The sequence below is a fragment of the Montipora foliosa genome, chromosome 5 (assembly GCF_036669935.1).
Source record: "Montipora foliosa isolate CH-2021 chromosome 5, ASM3666993v2, whole genome shotgun sequence".
Lineage (NCBI taxonomy): Eukaryota > Metazoa > Cnidaria > Anthozoa > Scleractinia > Acroporidae > Montipora > Montipora foliosa.
Window position 1 is genome coordinate 41,505,239 of NC_090873.1, and position 6,337 is coordinate 41,511,575.

A 6,337-nucleotide genomic window follows, 5' to 3' on the forward strand; every position below is an offset into this window, starting at 1 on the left:
TTTTCCGTATTACCGGTAATACTGTTGCGGGATTTCGTACTGGAATGACATTCTCGAGCCACGAGAAGCAACCCTGGTGAACTCGCGCCGGTACAAAAGTCGCCCCCGGTATCATGTTAACACCACCTTTGAGGAATGAGCCATTTGAAAATTCGCCTTGCTCACATGGGACTGAAATGGCTTCGAACGTCGCTAGGCAACGACGAAGGTCACGGCAACATTTCGCAGTCAAAACTTGTTTTTATCGCTCAAAGGGAAGTTAGACACCTCTTGACAATTACGTGAGGAATAGATTCATCCTTCACCGGTTCGCGCATCGTGCCATGGGGCTTGGAATAAACATTTAACGGTCGAAATAGAACAACACCAACTGGAACAGTATTTCTGAATAGAGCTAGGTTCTAGTTTACAGGGTCAAGGTACAAGTACAAATTTTAAAACGGTTAGCTTTTAGTTGTTGTAACGACTGTACTTAAATACTGGTAATTCAACAGGTTAATGTGATGGAAATACCGGTACTAGCAAGACTAAAGCCAGCGATCTGGGCTCGATTTTTGCCACTTATGGATTGGATCTTTTATTCTTCCTTCTAAACTTGTCATAACTTTAAAAGGTGGTAATTTGTCTTATGCCAGTGTGAGATATTAGACTGCGAGCAGTCCGCTCATAAATCAGTCGAGCGGCCCTCTCCTTTGAAGCAGTCGTGTTTTGTCACGCAAACAAATAAAATGACCGAGGGAGCCTCCCTGGGTCATTTTATTTGTTTGCGTGACAAAACACAACTCCCTCAGACAAGCGGACGGCTCGACTTACTTATGTGAGATATGGACACAATACAGGCACTTGCTTTTTCGCCAAGAGTAATGCACAGAAGCGAAGATAATCAAGAAAAGACATGGTGTTTCAGGGTAATAAACAATCTCGACCCCAGAGCTCTTCACTTGGCTGAGGGAGAGACCCTGAAGCAAAGTGTCTTCTCATTGGTTTTCGTAAAGAACAATCAAAAGCGTCTCTAACCGGTGCATTCATGTTACCACGAGGAGTGAGCAGGCGCCGTAAGGTTCAAATTGCCAATTTTTGGCTATGAGAACCCGACTACTCATGTTTCTTCTAAACAGAGTTTAGAGCCTTGGGTCGGCTAGTCATGAAAGGGTTTCAGATTTTATATGAAACAGCTCGTATACGAGCTGCTGGAGAGTACAACATCTTGTTGCCATCTTGGCATCAGGCTCCGTCATATTTTGAAAACATTACTCCCTGTAGGTTTACGTGTACATGAAATACAACGAACTTAATATTAAAAAATTGATATTTACTGCTCTTTTCATTTTTCAATATCACTGTTTGATAGCTAATATTTAATAGTATTTCTAAAATCTAGTAACTTTCACATCACAGCTATGTTATACATCTGTTTTTAAAATTTCTTGACCTGAACCACTCAGACTCTTTGAAAAAATAAGCACCTATTTAAGAACCTAAACAGGTTTATTTTGGGTCTTATTTTGTCTTATATGCATCAAATATGTAAGAACCTGTTCACCTTGAACTGGAAAATAGTAGGTTCTTACAAGCGGGATTTTACCGTAGTAGAGCAGGTCCGCCGATGCCACGGGTAAACGTTGTACTTTCAAGTACAACTTTTACACTTTAAACACTTTAAAACGTGTTTTGGAGGTTTGAAAGGGACGAAATTCGTTTGAACAAGTTATGTGTTTTACTTAACTCTCCTTGTGTATGCTTCTGCCTAAAGTGGAATTAGTAGAACTGATTATATCAACACCTCATTGAAAACTACTCATTATTTCTACGTGAAGGTGAAGAGTAGTTAACGAGGTGCAAAAAAATCGGATTAAAAGTAGTCGAAGAACAACGACAAGAAACTCTTAAAAATGGAACTTTGAATAATATTAACGACGAGCCGGATAATGTAGGCCCATTTATGTTGAGATCTCATTCCATTCATTTTAATTTCAGTGGGCTCACTAATATTGTCAGCCGTTTGTATGAGAAACTTGTTGTCAAGACTTGTTGTCAAGAGTTCGAGGTACAATAAGAAGATGTCATTTGTTGACCTCTTCTTTCCACTTGCGTTTCACGTGCTTTTTTCCTTATTGTGCTAATATAACACGTCAGTGACTATTTTAAACACGTGAGCTTCAGAGTTAATCTACAATTCAAAAAAGTTCAGTGTTTTTGAAAACAGTTTTAGTTGGAACGCGGATCTAGCGGCTGGATCAGGTTTGTTTCGGTCACGATGAGGTCGTTTTCTTCCCCAACCTCGACAACTATCCGAAAATGGCGATCAATACAAAATCCTTCATCCTGAAAATCCTAAAGAGAAATTTGGACCGCGAATGTTGTGAAAGTTGTTGTCGACATGACGGCGTTCCTAGCCACAGGTGTCCGTACATCATTCGAAGTGTGGGATCTTTTGGTTGTTCTGAGTATTTGTACCGGTTTCGTTTGCTCCATATTCACTGAATCAACTAATTCTAGCTTGGCATTTGTATGGATTGTTTTTCTGTGCGATTTGGTATACATCACAGATGCCCTGGCGAGAAGAAGCAAGCAACTTTGCACGTGGACAATTCTGTCTTGGTTATCATCAGCTTTTGTCAATCGTGCATCTAGTTTCCCTACTTTGAAATTTTACACCAATACAGCAGTGATCTTAAGCTGTGTGCCCTACCATTTTTTGGTAGTCTTAGGATGGGATGGCTACGTCGTTTATTTGCCACTGTGCGTATTTCGCGCAGTAACTGTCGTGAAATATGGCAGAATTGCGGCGGTGAATCTCGCGTCTTAGCACAAGAAGGTTAACGTGAGTTGAAAACGATCCACTGAAGTTTCAAACACCCGAAAACAGTTGAAGATATCCGATAAGTGGCTCTAAGTCAGCTCTAAGATGTTGGCGTTGAAATCACTAACTAATTCACTTAGCAACAGACCGTGTCCTGCGGAGGACTCAGTGTTGTTTATGACTGACATGACCACCTTAATTTAGCGGAAGTCATCTTTTGAGTCAAGTCACCAATAAAAAAAAAACAGTTAGCCAATAACGGTTTTGTGTCAGTGATTTTGCCATCACGGTGATGCTGTTTACAGAGATTTTGGAATTTGTTAACTATCGCGACACTCAAACGTATGCCTCAAGATGAGACAGATTAATGAGCTTCAAGATATGCTATGTCACTGACACTCCACCTTCCGATCGGTATGCAAATAAAAGCTTCTTTGACATAAATTGTTTGTCATATATAATTTGTACCGGTCGAATGGAAGCTTTAACGTCACTCATCCGAATTATGATGTTTGGCTGTTCAAATTCCTCGCCCATTAGTAAATGATAATAATAGTAATAATAATAATATTAATTAATAATAATAATAATAATAATAATAATAAGAAGAAGAAGAAGAAGAAGAAGAACAATTAAGGCCATCCCTTTTTTTTTTCGTTTAGCGCCGAATGCGTTTCCTGATATTGGATCGGTCGGTCGGATTAAGAAGAAAACCTAAAAAAAAATTATAAGCATTCTCGGAATCGGAGGCCCGGTACCCCAGCATCATAGCTGTGGAGCCAGGATAAACAACAAAACTTGAACGAGGAAAAGTTGGTGGATGTTGTTGCAAAATTAAGAGAGCGTGGGAAAAAGGATCAACCACCGAAACTCCTATGCGACACTGAAAAATGGCTTAAAAACGTCGTTACCTATTTATTTTATTTTTTTGGGGGGGGGGGGGAGGGGGGGAATTTGGAAAAGAAAGGAAAAGATGCAGAAAGCAGTCATTTCAAGCACTTTGAATATGGTACGAACATTTAAAGTGCATATGTGATAGCACACCCTAGCCTGCCAAGGCATTGAAATATCAATTCAATAGCTTAAGTTTATTGATTGAGTAATTTATATTTTCTGATAATTTTTTGGCCTACTTTAAGTTTTTAATTTAGATGCATTACGACTGACCTAGATCAGGTCCCGATGATATTATAACACTATAACATTAATCCTTTAGATTCGTTATAAAGGATATCACTGAAGTGAGGGTTTTTTTAGTCTAAGTTTTTTTTAAAACGACTATATTAGGAAATGAATAAGTTAGTTTATTAATGAAAAAGGGTTTATCGAATCATTTTGATTAAAAATCTTTTTAGATTTTCCCTAAGATTGGGCCTGAGTCAGGGTTAGTCAAGTCAGGCTTGTTTATAGGCTGTATCATTAGTTTTCATCCCCGATTTTGCGGTCTTTTCTTTTGCAAACTGCAGCACGCTGTGGAACTAAAATTCTTGCGATGTAAAAATGCTAAAGAAATTGCCTTAAAAATTCAATAGGGTAACAGCAGACAAAGATAGGAAATGAGACGTAAATGCGCTCGCCGCCGTCACGGTGTAGAGGTGCGTGGACTTCATTAAAAGGACAGTACGCTAATCACAGACGACTATAGGGGGTTTGCAACCAATCTCAAGAAACGCAGATGACAATGCTGTGATGCAAAATTGCTGGTGGACGAACAAAAGAAGCTAATGAGAGATCTTTTGTTTTCGTCCACCAACATGGCGGCGATGACGCGACGTGAAAACCCATCCTCGCTCCCAGGGCTTTCTTCCGCCAACGGACAAAAGGCCTAGGAACGATGTTCATGAAAACGATCTAAAGCCGTGATCACACTCAACGTTGATTATGATCAACTGAAGTATAATTCAGGCTTTCATACTCCATTCAATATTATTCAATTATTATTCTGTTTACATCTGCGAAAATTCAAATACAATAGAATCCCCGCTGATCGCGTGGCTGCCACGATTATCATCACCATGCTTGAAGCGAGATGAGAAACAAGGGCAGTTTCTGAGAATAGAAGAAGACAAATCCAATTCTCGCTCCATAAAGTGATTAGGAGTTTCGTCTGCCCATACCAACACGTGTTCGCCACTCTGTTCAATTACGCACTGTAGTTACTTCAAACATCTCCGTTGGTTGTTTGAAGTAATTCAAATCCAATTATAACCAGGGACTGTAATTAGTTGATGAGAAGCAACTTCACATTGAATTCGATTATCATACACCTTATTCCAAAATGGCCGCCATTTTTTGCCTCGTTCAAGGCAAAATATTCTTTTGAATTTTCAGCTCAAGAACGAGGCATCAAGGGTTAATTTGAATAAAAAGTATCATTATTAAAATGACGGTCATTTTGGAATAAGGTCTATTCGACCATAATCGAGGCCTAATGTGAACGAGGCTTTAGGAGATCATCCCTGATTACGAAACCAGCGAGCGTCGAAACGTTGTGTTTTGTCAGCGACATCAATTATCGTCTCGCCAAACTAGAATCAAACCATAAGCGCTTTTCGTTATTGTTCCAACCTACTCAATTTTAGAAAAGAAAACTAAACACTGACTAAACAATTCGGAACGGTGTTCAAAATAAAGGATACAACAAAATTTTTCCGTAGTGTGTTCAGATTTTCCCTAATGGAAAACCGAGATCTGGTGATTTTACGTTCCAGATTGGCAAAGTGTGGACCAAGAGAAAATGTTGAAAAATGGGTGATTCTTAAGGCAAACTTCAGGAGGTTAAAAATATAGGATATACCCAAGTCGCCTAATGCTCTAATTAGGAGGGATTGAAAGATTAGGTATTGTAGATTTTGTCTATCCAAAAAGACCTTTTCGAAAAAGGCGTAGAATTCGAGAAATGGCCAGTTTTCTAAGTTTCGAAAATGCCAATTTTCCGCCATATGCCACAACTTCACGAAAAAAAGGCCCTGTTCGGCTCATTACATCGTATTGTTTATGTTGTGTTTGACGGGGCCGCTTCGAAGATCCCAGTCCCCCGCTCTGGACCGGCGGGCGGGCTCCACCGTAATCAACTACTGTGAGATCAGCAAAATTTAAGCGCGCGCACTTATTGTTTGTCGCCAAGCCGATAACTTCTGCTCCGCCATGGCTCTTCAGTCGATGGCATTTTCCAGGCTGTGGGGATTTTATGTCGTTAACGTTGTCATTACTGGCTGGTGTATCGCAAACGTGAATCAAGACAATGCAAGTATGCTATACGCTTGGATGGTCTCCCTGTGCGACATGGTGTACATTACTGACGCGCTAACAAGAGGAAGCAAGCGCCTGATGAAGGAAGTCATTGCTAAGCGTTCGACATCGACAGCAAAGAAATCCGCTCTGGTCGCGATTGTGTTGCTTTCACTCAAAGTCTTGACACTCCTTCCGTTTCACGTTCTGGCTATTTATGAGCTGGATGAGTCCATGCTGTACCCTCTGGTTTGCTTGGTGCGTTTGTTTGTGATTTTCACATCCGGAAGACTGAATACGGCA